General features: G+C 46.1%; 1 protein-coding gene across 1 annotated transcript in view; it reads left to right on the top strand.

The window, feature by feature from the left end:
- Flvcr2 (FLVCR heme transporter 2) overlaps window positions 1-14,564 on the top strand; it is a 50,464-nt gene that overhangs the window by 9,601 nt on the left and 26,299 nt on the right. The gene's annotated exons all lie outside the window — the stretch shown is intronic.

The raw sequence follows: 14,564 nt of genomic DNA, 5'->3' as shown, positions 1-14,564 counted from the left end.
TTCCTTAGCTAGTGTACTGGCAGCCCTTTGTTGTTTCCTTTGTCTCTCCTGTACTCTTCCTCTTCTCTGCCTCCTCTGGCCATTTCCAAAGTGCCACACATGCCAAAGAGGAGCAGAGTTTTGGACCTAACTGGTGCTTGAATGAAGCTTAGATGCATGAATTAACAGCTGTTCATTTCCTGAAAGGAATAAAGATGACCAGCAAACTGCTCCAGGCCTGGGTGATCTATGCCTGGATTGTCTTCTTTCTGTGAATCAAGATCTTAAACCTTTTTTTTTTTTTTTTTTTGTCATGGGACTTGAATTCAGGGCATGGGTGCTGTCTCTGAGCTTTTCTGCTCAAGGCTAATGCTCTACCACCTTGAGCCACAGTGCTCAACATCCCCCCATCCCCAACATGGACTGGATTTGAACTGAGATTCTCAGATCTCAGCCTCCTGAGTAGCTAGGATTACAGGTATGAGCCACTGGTTCCCAGGCCAAATCTTAATCTTGTACTGGGGCAATCAAGTTCTTACTGTATGTGCATTACACAGAGGCCCATCTTTAGCTCTACTGTGTGCCCTATGATCAGAACCATAACTGTCCTAGTCTTAGCTTCTTTAGTAAAGTGGAGATAATAGCTGCCTACTACAAAAGGTGCTGAAGAGACTGGGAATGTGGCTTAGCAATAGACTGCTTGTCTAGCATGCATGAAGCCCTGGGTTCAATTCCTCAGTACCCCATAAACAGAAAAAGCCAGAAGTGGTGCTGTGGCTCCAGTGGTAGAGTGCTAGCCTTGAGTGGAATAAAAAGAAGCTGAGGGACAGTGCCCAGGCCCTGAGTGCAAGCCCCAGGACTGGGATGATGTAAAAGGCATTTAATTTGAAGAGCCAAAGGAAGAAGCATGCTCTTAGCAGGGCCCCAGTGTGAGTGCACTGGGGAGCAAGCATGCTATCTTCTGTAATAACTGAAGGTTCAGGTGATTCTTAATGAATAAAGTAAGCAATAGTTCGGTTCAGAGGGAGAATGAGCCTTTCTTTCCAGAAACTTTGCTGTCAGGATCCTGATGGAGACTTATTCCCAGGATCCTGACGGGTCTGTTTCCAGCGCTACTTAAATGAAGAGCAGAGCAGTGGCTGGGAGATGAGTGTCATTTTCCCATTGTATGGAGAGGAGTGCTGTTTGTGGTGAGACTTTGGGGCCTCTGAAATGACACAGATGCTGGGTGGGCGCCGTGTCTGCTTGCCAGATTGCAGTCTAATTCCAGACTACTGAAGGAAGGGATCGCCCATGCTTATCACACATACACAGCTGCTTTCCACGGCTAATTCTTGATCTCTTTCCAGCCATGCTGTTAACAGGATGTCCTTCCCTTAACTTCAGTTCCCCTCAAACAGCAACATCAATCAGCCCTGTGTGGCTTGAAGGATGAGGGTTGGAGCCCCATCCAAACTTCATGGTGATGACAAGGTGCCTCCGGTCAAGGTGAAAGCTGGTGTTTCCTCCTCTTTATTCTGTCTTCCATCTCCTCCCTAGTCTGCCCACACTTCAGTCAACAGAACATCATCCTTTCTTTGATCCTGAAGAACTCAAGTCGTGTGTGTGTGTGTGTGTGTGTGTGTGTGTGTGTGTGTGAATTGTTATGTCTTGCAGGCTTTGATGGCTCAGTCTCTCAACCCAACAATCCAAGTTGCCCCCTGGCCAGAGCAGAAGAAAATTTACCTGCTGGCCTAGGGGGATAGGAAGCAGGGCCAGATCTCACTTCCTTACCAGCTTCTGGGCACTAGGCAGTGAGTAGGAGCCTCATGATGGAGCTGTGTATGCATTGGTTTATACCAGATGCTTCTATAGAGGGGTGAACACAGGCCCCTCTTATTTCCGAGAACTGGCTTTGGGTTGGACAGCCCTGTGGGCCTGCAGTTGGGTGTGGGCTGCTTCCACACACACACACACACACACACTCCCTCTTTCCCCTTCTCCTCTCCCCTTCTCCTCTGCTCCAAATGATTGGACTAAGCTTTCTGGGTCTCCTTTGTGGCTCTTCGAGACTACCAGTATCACTGGACACAAAGCTATTTGTGTGTTCCATCTTTTCTATAAAAGGCAGTGTGCATAGCCCTAAGTCAACAGTGTTAAACAAGTCCATTCTTGTTGGCTGTTCAGGGCAGTGACTGCCCCTGAGCAATCTAGACCTCCTCAAACCTTTGGCCTATGTACCGTTAGGTATTGGACATGTTTATGGAGTATATTCAGAAAACATTTTCCCGTGAAGAGCTTGACAGGAACACATACCTCACTTCTCCTGGGGTAAGCCAGTGGCTAAGAATTATTTCTTGATTTCCTTTCTTGGGACCATGGAGATCAAGTGTCTCTAAAGTGCAGCCCATGCATGTCCAGTATCAGAATCCCTTGGAAGCATTCCTTAAAATGCTGATTCCAGGCCAGTTATGGTAACACACAGCTGTAATCTCAGTAGTGGGAAGAAGCTGAGGCAGGAGGATGGTAAGATGGTTCACCTGGGCTACACAGTGAGACCCTGTCTCAAAAACTATACACATGTCTAAGCACCAGGGAGACCCAAAGAACTAGCCTCTCTCGAGTGGGACTCCAGATTTCCTCCAGGAAATCTGATGTTCATGGAAGTTTGAGTTATCTTGATGTGGGGAAGCTGGGCCCAGTTCTGACAGCAGCCATCGATGGGGCTCCCAGCTGACACCTCTCCCCTTTGAGCATCAGCTTTGTTATATGGAACAGGATTGTGATGAAGGCTTAGGGAGGCAGCGTCAGATGTACACGATTCTGGAACCAAACCCTCTCTCCAGAAACATTGCCCACATTCCTGCATCCACAGCAATCTTTCCCCTCTCCCCTAATTCCCTAACTCCTACAGTCTTCTTCCACATTTCTCTAGATTTCAGCTGCTCTGAAATTCCTGTAGACAGATGCTCCTTCTTGGTTTTGCTCCCAGCTGAGGTTCTAACACTTGAAACATACCTCCAGTTCCAGCTTTTTGCTGGTTACTTGGAGATGAGTCTCCTGGATTCATTTCCTCAGAGTAGCTGGAAATTATGATCTTTGGATCTCAGCTTCCTGAGTAGCTGGAATTGTAGACATGAACCACCAGCTCCCCTCACAAACATGGAAATTTAAGCAGGCTCAGCTGACTCTTTCTGTGGGTGAGATAGGTAGGGACCAGTACTAGGTAGAACTACTAGGTAGAACTCAGCACTGTCAACAGCTGGATCCCTGAGACACAAGCCTGAAGAGGCTATACATGGTGCATAAAGACCTAAGGACACTAAGAGTGGGGGGAAGAAATGATTGTAACTCTGGAACTTGGCTCATTGACCATCCAAGGCTGTATCTTCCCATTGTCCAGTTTGCTGTGATAATCCTTTAATAATATGTCAGCTGGGGCCTCAGGACTGAGAGTGGGAAAAAGTTCAGCTTGACCTGACCCTCTTCCTAATCTTCCTCATGTTTTGTGTACAGCTGAGCCCCAACTGAGAAAATCCCCTCCATTTCCTCAGGTTCTGAAGCCTTTGAAGTAGGTGCTGGGAAGAACAGCAGGTGGCTGAGTCTCTACCTTTTTGGACTGGCTAAGCTGAAGGAAGACAGAAGGCGGAAGACTCAGGGCTCTGGTTCTCTGGAGCCACTTCCTCTCTTGTACCCAGCCCCTCACTTGTCTCTATTGTCTTATGTGTCACTGCACACAATATGCACAACCTTTGGCCTGCAGTGGAGCCTTGAGAAAGGCCTCCTGTCTGTCTGTCTGTATATCTTGTACTAGGGCTCAAACTCAAGACCTAACTTTCACTCAAGGCTGGAGTTCTACTACTTGGGCCATACCTCCAACTTCCAGTTTTTGCTAGTTAATTGGAGCTAAGCCAGATGCTGGTGACTTATGCCTGTAATCCTAGCCACTCAGGAGGCTGAGGATCACAGTTAGAAGCCAGCCTGGGCAGGAAAGTCCATGAGACTCATCTCCAATTAACCACTTGAAAACCAGAAGTCGTGCTGTGGTTCAAAGTGGTAGAGCACTAGCCTTCATCACAAGAGCTCAGGGACTGTGCTCAGACCCCAAGTTCAAGCCCCATGAGGGGAAAAAAAAGTCCCTCAGATTTATCTACCAGGGCTGGTCAGAGGCAGATGGAACATACAGCATCAACTATGCATTGAGACATTCTGTAGGTAGATCAGAGCATTACGACTGCCCCAATCAGATCTTGATTCAGCCCATGCATTCCTGGGATCTGCCACTGCTTCCTTGTGAAGCTTAGCCAGGTTGCTTTGAAAGGGAGCAGTGCTAGGAATAGGACTTCAGAAGCCTTGATGTTGACCTTGACCTTGATTCATTCTGTGACCTTCAGTAAGTTGCTTAACCTCTACTATGAAATCAACATGGCTTTCTTAGGGGCTCTGATCCCTGTCCAGACACTGTATGACCTACTGATAATCTTACTGGGTTGTTGATGTGCAGGGGCCTTAAATAGTTTTTTGTTTTTTGTTTTTAGTTTTTTTGGGGTCCAGTCGTGGGGCCTGAACTCTGGGCCTGAGCGCTGTCCCTCAGCTCTTCAGCTCAAGGCTAGCGCTCTACCATTTGAGCCACAGTGCCACTTCCGGCTTTTTTCTTTTTGCTTATGTGCTGCTGAGGAATCGAACCTAGGGCCTCATGTATGCAAGGCAAGCGCTCTACCACTGAGCCACTTTCCCAGCCCTTGAATAGTTATTGTATAGATGTTGACTTCTAGTGTCCTTTCTTTCACTTAGAAAAAGAACACTCTGGACCTGCCTTTTGATAGGTAATTAAAGGGCTTCCTTGTCCATAGGTCATGTTTTATCTTGTCATATTCAACCTTGTACTAGGGCTACCCCCTCCATATAGCTGACTTAGTACTCTTGTCTGTACAGACAGTTTGCTGTTCAGAGTTAGCTCTAGTTATCTTCTGTTGTAGAATCCTCTCTCAGAGATTCTATCTACATCTCTCTCATCAGTGCTTGAACAGTTATTGAGCCTTCTGAGCTAAGCCATTCTTTAACTTCAAGAGTCCCGTGGAGCCTTCTAGTTCCTTTTGATTCCAAGAAGTTCAAAGCTAGCAGAAGGGCTTTGTATCAAGAAGGGACAAGATGTAGCTTTAACATTGTGTGTACCTAGCATGGCCCTCCCTTCTGTGTGGGACAAAGCATGGAACTGATACATGTAGTCTCCACACTCAGGGAATGGGGCCTGGAAGAAGGTTCTCCTGAGGGCTAGAGGTGGTTCTGGCCTTACCAAGGTCCCTCACAGTTACTAAGTGGCAATGATTAGTGGTAACAAATGGGAATGGGTGGGACTTGGACAGCCCTAGTGATGATGTTAGGGTCCTTATGAAGATGTCACAGCTTGTCCTTGGCAGGTCTCTTTCTCTAGAGTTCCCTTCCTCCAGTATCCACCCTCAGTATGGCTGGCCCTGCATTGCCATAGATTTCATGGTCTATATTAGGTTTTCTCTACTGTGATCCAGCTCTCTAGCCTTTGAAGTAACCCACATGGCTGTTGGCCAGCTGCCTTTGTCCTCGCTCCTTTTCTGCTTGAATTCTATTTATTCTTGATCACATTGCTGTGTCTCCCCAGTTGACGGTATGCTGTGTGACAAATGACAGCCAGTGGACAAAGGCCTTCACTCTGTTAGCCAATCACTACTGCTTTTGTTTTATTTATTGAACATATAATGTCTGCTGCAGGCCAAACCATGAAAGAGAAGGTCCCTGCTGTCCTAGAGTTCACATTTAAGAGAAGAGAGATTAGAATGTAAGTCGGTCACTTGAAGAATAACCAGTGGTAGAAATGTCAGGCCAAATGCGAGGAGAAATGACTTCAGTGCAGGACACTGGGAAATGTGGTGGAGCAAAGAAGTCCTTGGGTTCCTTAAAGAACAAGGTCTCGGGGCTGGGAAGGTGTTCTCAGTGGTAGAGCGCTTGCCTTGCATGCCTGAGGCCCTGGGTTCGATTCCTCAGCACCACATAAAGCAAAAAGAAAAAAAGCCGGAAGTGGCGCTGTGGCTCAAGTGGTAGAGCGCTAGCCTTGAGCTGAAGAGCAGAGGGACAGCGCCCAGGCCCAGAGTTTAGGCCCCACGACCAGACCCTCCCCCCCCCCCCCAAAAAAAAAAAAGACAAGGTCTCATCTGATAGTGCTATTCTCTTTGGGTGGTGGGTAGATACAGGTAGCTTTGGTGTAAGGCTTTGATTTCTTTTTCTTCCAGATTTCTCTCTGAGGTCATGAAACAGAGTTAGTTTACATATGAAGTTAGTTTCTTAGGAAAAGCTACATGGAGCCCACCCTGTCTATTTTTGGATATACCCACTTAAATAAGAGGAACTGGTTTTAACCTATGACAGTCTATGAAGCAACAGGTCTGAGGTTTACCACTGAGAATTGGAATTGATGCCTATCACTGAGGAAGTTCATCTAGACAGAGACTACTAGACTGAGGAAAGCTTGAAGGATTTGTAATTCTGTCACATGCATACTACTTTTAGGACTGACAGCATGTTGTGATGCAGAGACAGGTGATAATTCTCCTTTGAGAACCATTTTATCTGTCACAGGGTGGGAAGTGGGGAAACTGAACAGACCAAATCCACAGGACCAAAGTATCTCTCTATTGGTTGCTGAGTTGCCTGTCTTTGGGATAGAATTGGTAGGAAAGCAATTTGAGTAGAACTTTTTACATCGTTTACTTTAAATGTGAAAAAATGTGGAGTGGGCTGGGAAGGTGGCTCAGTGGTAGAGTGTTTACCTTGCATGCATGGGGCCCTGGGTTCAATTCCTCAGTACCACGTAAGCAGAAAAAGCCGGAAGTGGCGCTGTGGCTTAAGTGGTAGATTGCTAGCCTTGAGTTGGAGAGCTGAGGGACAGCACCTAGACTCAGAGTTCAGGCCCCACTACCACCACCAACAACAAAAAAAAGTGGAGTGAGTCTTGCATGATGCAACCTTGGCTGGCCTTGGTTGAAAACCACCCACTCACTTTTTTCTCTTCTCTGGCTGATTCATGGGGAAGCTCTGTGAGCCTGTGGCCACTGGCTGTCAGCATGGCCAGTATAGAAGCCCACAGTGATTTGTGCTCCTATGAAGGGGAAGCTCTCCTAGAGACCTAGGCTGACCCTTTGTGGAGTTCATCATGAGACTGTGTTCAAGGGAAACACCCAGTCCTTAAGAGGGATTGTGTACTGAGAGGCTGCAGAGTTAGAATGACTAAAAACAGGCCTAACTACCAGGCTTAGTTTTAAAAATAAGGTAATGAAGTCCTTTGTCAACATCACTTTTTTTTTTTCAATTAGGAAAAGTTTCCCTGTACAACTTGGACCTTTTCCCTAAACTTAGCATAGTCCCTCTTTAAAGCTTAGGGTAACTCTGCTCTTTAGCTAACCTTGTACCACAAAGATGAGGAGGAAACCTAGCATCAAGACTAGCAATGTGGCTTAGTGGTAGAGTGCTTGCCTATAGCATGCATGAAGCCCTGGGTTCAATTCCTTAGTACCACATACACAGAAAAGGCCAGAAGTGGTGCTGTGACTCAAGTGGTAGAGTACTAGCCTTGAGCAAAAGAAGCTTAAGGACAGTGTTCAGGCTCTAAGTTCAAGCCCAGGAATGGCAAAAAGGAAAAAAAGAAAGAAAAAGAGAAAAGACTATAGATCCATGTCAAGGTATCTTTGACAAAGTATAGCCATTGCCTAGAAAGTTGCTTTAAAAGAAATTGTAGGGCTGGGAAGGTGGCTCAGTGGTAGAGTGCTTGCCTTGCATGCATGAGGCCCTGGGTTCAATTCCTCAGCACCACAAATGCAGGAAAAGCTAGAAGTAGTGCTTTAGCTCAAGTGGTAGGACACTAGCCTTGAGCTGAAGAGCTGAGGGACAGTGCTCAGGCCCAGAGTTCAGACCCCATGACCCACAAAAAGAAAAAAGAAAAAAAAAAGAATGAGATCCTGTCTCAAGAGCAAAAACAAACCAAGATAATAAAATTTAAAAAAAAAATTGTAGGAGCTGGGCACCAGTGGCTCATGCCTGTAATCCCAGCTACAGGCTGCTGAGATCTGAGGATCACAGTTCAAAGCCGTGAAACTCTTATCTCCAATAAACCACTCAGAAAACCAGAATTGGCAATGTGGCTCAAGAGGTAGAGTGCTCGCCTTGCGCTGAAGAGTTCAGGGACAGTGCCCAGGCCCAGAGTTCAAACCCCATGTCCCACCAAAAAAGAAAAGAAAAGAAAAAAAAAAGGTGTTAAGCTTGGTAAGAGTAAGCTCTTTATCTTGTGTCTCCTCCCTTATTTTTCAGTAGGATGCTTAGTGTGCAGTAGGTGTTTGAGTTACACGTAGGTTCCAGGGCAGAAAGTAGAGTAGCCCACTCCTCAATGACCTCTGTATCTGATCATGGGGAGTCCCAAATGTGTGCTGGGGGCTTCTGTTATTCTACATTTCCTCTAGTTTTGGTGGTAAACTCTTGAAGGCAGCCAACTACAGCTCTGCCCAACTTGTTTGCTATAGAGGAGACTGGAAATACTTGAGCTGTCCAGTTCTACAAGTCATGTCATTATTCAGAAAAGATTTACTGAGGACTGTCTCTACTCTTGGCATTGTAGGGAAAGTCACACAGGAAATGTCATGTGAGGTGACTTTGGGCAAATTATTGATATGTTTCCATTGAAAAAAAGATCAGAGCTGCTGCTGCTGACTTCAGGGTGTGGTTATGAGGACTTAAATAAAATAACCATGTGGAAATTCCTTTAGCAAATCACTAGCACATCATAGGCACTCTATATATGTTAGTTTCCTTCAAGTTTGAATAATAGCAAAGACAAACGCATTTAGCCTAGTGCAAAGAGTACAATCAGCCAGCTACTTAAATGCTGGTTTCCTCAACTTTAAAATAGGGATTAGGTCAGTGTCCTCATGTGGTAAGCCTATATGTACCCTCTTTTTACTATGATAATCTTTCCTGGGCATCAAAGACTCTTGCCTATCCTAATTTGGGATCCAGCCTTCTTCTGCATTTCCATTGCTCATGCCCCCCTCTCCCCCATACACACACACCGCATAGGATTCGGGAAACTCAAGAATAGCAAGGCAGTATAGGCCACCAGCACACCCTCAGTGTTGAGAACAAACCTGTGAGAGATATCTGGAAATCGGAAGTTGACCAACTTTGACCTTGCTTTCCAAGTTCTTAAGAGGCCAAAGGTTAGCCTTTCTATCTCCAAACCTCTTTTATGAATGATCCCCCCCCCCCACACACACACACTTCCAAGTCAATGGGATTACTTTTGTTCCTGAAGGCCTAATAACTTCCTTAATCCTAAATCAGTCTTTTTGGGAGAAAAAAAAAGTGTTTGGATTTAGGGATTTCAAATCCAGTCATATGAGCAGGCTTTGCATGCACATTGCTGCTTACCATGGCTGTGCCTTGGTGTTCCTGGGTAACTGGGAGCTCATTCTCAAGCTCAGTGCGCCCAGTTTTCAGTGTTCTGGTGTCCCAGTAGTCACCTTGGGCTTTCCTTGCTTCCTTTTATGGCATCTCAGGACTCCTTTCTTTCTTTCTTTCTTTTTCTTTCTTTCCTTCTTTCTTTCTCTCTCTCTTTCTTTCTTTCTTTCTTTTTTCTTTCTTTCTTTCTGTCTCTCTCTTTCTTTCTTTCTTTTTGTCCATCATAGGGCTTGAACTTAGAGCCTAGTTATTGTCCTTCAGCCCTCTTGCTCAAGGATAGTGCTCTACCACTTTGAGCCACCAGCGCCACTCCTGTTTTTTTTTTCTTTCTGGTGGTTGGAGAGCACAGCCTCCTGGTCTTTCCTGCCCAGGCTGGCTTTGAACTGTAATCCTCAGATTTCAACACCCCGAGTAGCTAGGATTACAGGCATGAACCATTGGTGGCTGGCTAAGTTATACTTTTTTTTTTTTTTTGTCGGTCGTGGGGCTTGAACTCTGGGCCTGGGCGCTGTCCCTCAGCTCTTCAGCTCAAGGCTAGCGCTCTACCACTCGAGCCACAGTGCCACTTCCGGTTTTCTGGTAGTTTTATTGGAGATAGGAGTCTCACGGTCTTTCCTGCCCGGGCTGGCTTTGAATCGCGATCCTCAGATCTCAGCCTCCTGAGTAGCTAGGATTACAGGCGTGAGCCACCAGCGCCCGGCTCTAAGTTATACTTTTATAAATAGCAAACTTTCTCTGAGAACTTTGTTTAGATTTTCTACCCCATCTTTGCATGAATCTGGACTCATAGGACAATTGTAAATGATCTATGCTGAAGAACTTACTGTAGTTCCCATCTGTTGAGCAAGCACCTGGTGAAGACACCAGGCACTGGACTAGTAAGGGTTAGGAAGATGACTGGAAACCAAAGCTCTGGAGATAGATAGAGCAAAGAGATCATACTTGGCTGGCAGAATGAAGAGAAGCACTATGAAGGAACCGGCACCGAGATGGGCACTGAATGGGTTAAAATGGTGAACTCTGGGAAAAGTCTAGACTGGAGGATGGAAGGGTTGGCAATGGGATTTGCGGCAGTCTGACTGAAGGACATGGAATCTGTAGGGACATGGGAGGAGAGGGGACAAAGGTGATGAGCAAGCTATGAGCAGCAGGCTGAGGAGGAGTTTGGACTTCTTCCTCTGAGAGGTCAGTGTCTTGCGGATGTTGAGCAAGGACTCTGTTCAGTGCGTGCTAAGAAATGGGAACACTGGCAGGCCTGTAGAAGAGATTGCAGTTGTCTAGAAGGCAGTCAAGGAGGCTGAAGAGGAAAGGCAAGATCTGGCAGAGACTGAAAGAAGGCTTGAGAGCATTGTTCTCGCATGCTTTGTCTAGTGAGAAGGGGGGGACAGAGAGAGAGAGAGAGAGAGGGAGGGAGAGAGGGAAAGGGAGAGGGAGGGAGAGAGGGAAAGGGAGAGGGAGAGAGAGAATGGAGAAATACAAAGTTATTACTTCTACAGTGACATGACCTTATGTACTAGAACTCAGGCCTGAAGGATGTTGGCATTTACTAGGTGGAACAGGCAGAAAGGGCATCCTAGTCTGGGCAGAGTGGCTGGTACAATGTCCCTGTGGTCCTCAGGCATGTGGCTTTTGAATATTACAAAGACAGAAAGGTGGTCTGTGTGGCAGGGTCCCTAAGCAGCAAGCAGATGACTAGGGACAGACCTGTAAGGCAGACCCCTTGGTACAGCTTTGTGGGCTGCCCAAATTTAAATTTTAAGTTAGGATGTTGGTCCCTAATTTAAAAGTGAGGGAAGTCACTGTAGGGTTTTTGTGGTGGTGGTGCTTTGGGGAGTAGGGTCATGTGGAGTCTTGTACTTGTTGGCCACATGCATTCCTTCCCTCCCTTTCTCATTCATGTATCCAGGGTCCACTGCAGGGTTTCTTTTGTTTGTTTGTTTTGTTGGTCATGGAGCTTGAACTCAGGACCTGGGCTCAATCCCTGAACTTTTTTGTTCAAGGCTAGTGCTTTACCACTTTGAGCCACAGCACCACTGCTGGTTTTCTGGTGGTTAATTGACTGGCTTTGAACAGCGATCCTCAGATCTCAGCCTCCTGGCTGCAGGTTTTAGCAGGGAAAGGACATGATTCACCTGTCTGAAGATTACTAGCTACGTGGGGGAGTGACAAGGAGCCACAGGGAGGTTATGAGAAGACCTGAGCCTTGCATTTCCTGAGACAAGTGTCTCCCAGACTCCCTCATTGGGCAATAAGGATTGCCAACATACAGCGCACAAAAATACAGGCACACAGGATCACCCCCAACCTGAAGGGTAGACTGGTACAGCCTGTGACCTTTGTCATCACAGAAAACTGGGAAATATAATTATGTGATATATAAAAATAAAGAGAACCAAGTTCCAATTTAAAAAACAAATTGTTGTCAAGGCGATGTACAGAGGAGTTACAGTTACATACATAAGGTAATGAATACATTTCTTCCCAGTTCCAATTGTAAAGCAAGCTGTTTTGTTTTGTTTTTTTTTTGTTTGTTTGTTTGCTTGCAGCACCAGGGATTGGACTGAAGGCTTCACATGTACTACGCAAATGTCTATCACAAAGCTATACCCTAGCTATACCCTAGCAAAGACTATGTGACTTGGCTTAACCATGAATTTTGTGCTTTGAATTTTTTTTGAGACTGACAAATAAAAGTAGATCAAGTATATGGACAGAAGTTAACCTCATCCTGGTTATTTATTTATATCTGGGGATGTTGATTTTTTGGAATGCAGGGAAGGTGCCAGTACCAACCTCCAGGTCCAACATCCTCTTTATTTATTCATTTATTTATTTATTTACTTATTTATTTTGCCAGTCCTGGGGCTTGAACTCAGGGCCTGCCCACTGTCCCTGAGCTTCTTTTGCTCAAGGCTAGCACTCTACCACTCTACCACCTGAGCCACAGTGCTCAGCTTTTTCTGTTTATGTGGTACTGAGGAATCGAACCCAAGGCTTCATGCATGCTAGGCAAGCACTGTACCACTAAGCTACCTTCCCAGCCCAACATCCTCTTTTAAAAAAAAATCGTTTTGCATGGTCTTGGGTTCAGCTCTGTTCTTTTTTACCCCAGGAAGTCAAGTATGTGACAGACTCAGATGGGTGGCAGTTCAGGCTTCTGTAACGAGCATGATGCCATCCTTTCAGAGTGGCAGTGAGGTGAGCCTGGCTTCTGGAGTCAGACAGAACTGGTGTAGAATCTCAGCTTTCCACTCTCTGCCTATGGGCAGGGTGCTGAATCTGTTCTTATTTTTTCTTTTTGGTAAAGGTACTGAATTTAAAATAAAGAGCCTACACTGGACTCCAGTGGCTCACACTTGTAATCCTAGATATTCAGAAAGCTGAGATCTGAAGACCACAGTTTGAAAACTGCCGGAACTGGACAATCGGTGACATTTGTATCTCTAATGAACCACCAAAAAGCCAGAAGTGGAGGTGTGGCTCAAGTGATAGTACACCAACTTTGAAAGGAGAAAAAAAAAAAAAAGCTCTGGGACAGCGCTCAGGCTCTGAGTTCAAGCCCTGGGACCAGCACAAAACAAAAAAACCATGGAGCAGCTGTTGACAGTATAATCCCTGGCTTTGGATTTCCCACACTGGTCTGAAAGCACCTTCCAAAGCCAGCTTCTTTCCTCGAGAAAAGCTGCTCTGAGACAGTGTTGTTATTCTGCCGCTGTTACAGAGGACCCCTGGGGCCTCTGCTCCATCCGGTTGCGTGGGGAAGCTGACTGTGCTGGGTGGAGCAGTGCTCGATCAGGCGTAGGGTGGAGATGCCAGGCATTGGCGTGTAGCCCCAACTGGGAGGAGTTAATTATTGAGGCAGAGATTCCTGAGGATTAGGTTGTTCTGCATCAAGCTCTCCTGACTTTTAAGCTTCCTTTTGGAAATGAAAAGAGTCCCAGAGCTTTGGAAGATGTCTCTATCTTCCTTCTCACTCTCCTACACAGATGGGTCTCTCCAGGTCACTTCTAGACCTGCAATTCCAAAGCACATAAGCCACAAGGACCTGGAGTGGTTAGAGCGGTGGGAGGCAATGAGGAATGTTGTTTTTGCCTTCTGGTCTATGACCTGTTTTCATCCCCAAAGTTTCAAAGCAAGCATTCAGTCTCAGCCCACAAATCTGTGTGTTTTAATCAGAGCAGAGGAGGCTGGGGACCCTGAAGCCTGCCCCCTTGGGGTTTTTCTGAAGGCCTCCTTGTAGGCCAGTGGAGGAGCCCCTGACCTGAGAGGCTAGGACATCAGTTTTCTCACCTCAGCTGAGCGAGAATGTTGGGTGACTCTGGATAAGTTCCTTAATTACTGGAGTTTGGCCTCACATAGCCTGCAATAATCAGGTTGTAATAGAGGATTACAAAAGCCCTTTCAAAACTATACCAACCAATCATATCACTCCACAAAAGCAGCCAATTAGGCTATCTTTTATGCTTTTGTTTGAAAATTCTTGTCCCTAGACTCTCAACCTTTGAAAGCTGGTACTTCCAAAAATGTCTAGTTGAGTTTTGTTTTATTTTTTGGTGTCAGTCCTGGGCCTTGAACTCAGAGCCTGGGTGCTGTCCCCTACCATTTGAGCCACAGTGCCACTTCTGACTTTTTCTGAGTAGTTTTATTGGAGATAACAGTCTTACAGTCTCTCTTGCCCAGGCTGGTGTTGAACTGTGATCCTCAGCTCCCATTCTCCTGAGTAGCTAGGATTACCACCTATCTAGTTGAGTACTTTTTACACAGTAAGTAGTTCTTCATCATGGGCTGCCTAGGGGTCTGACACTCAGCCTGTTTATGACTTCTGTGAATATTGCAGAGCTAGGAACCACTGGCAACCATCTGGAAAGGTGGTAACTTGCAGGTGTGCACCCCCATAAAGAGGTGGCAGGTTGGCAGTGGATGGATGGATTGTATGACAGTGTGAGCTGAAAGCCCACTGCTTTTCTACCTTCTGTTCCGTTTCAAAGTCAGCAGAGGAAGCGTGATAAGGACTGACTTACCATCCTGCAGAGTGCAGTCCGATGCATGCCTGAGTTTACTAGCACTGTGCCACTTTCCGCCTTGCTGTATTACAGATGGCAGGTGGACTTTTGAGAGTTGTCTCA

This window comes from Dipodomys spectabilis, unplaced genomic scaffold, assembly GCF_019054845.1.
Source record: "Dipodomys spectabilis isolate Male_0828 unplaced genomic scaffold, ASM1905484v1 ptg000157l, whole genome shotgun sequence".
Lineage (NCBI taxonomy): Eukaryota > Metazoa > Chordata > Mammalia > Rodentia > Heteromyidae > Dipodomys > Dipodomys spectabilis.
Note: the sequence above shows the minus strand (reverse complement) of the source record. Positions and strands in the feature narration are given on the sequence as shown.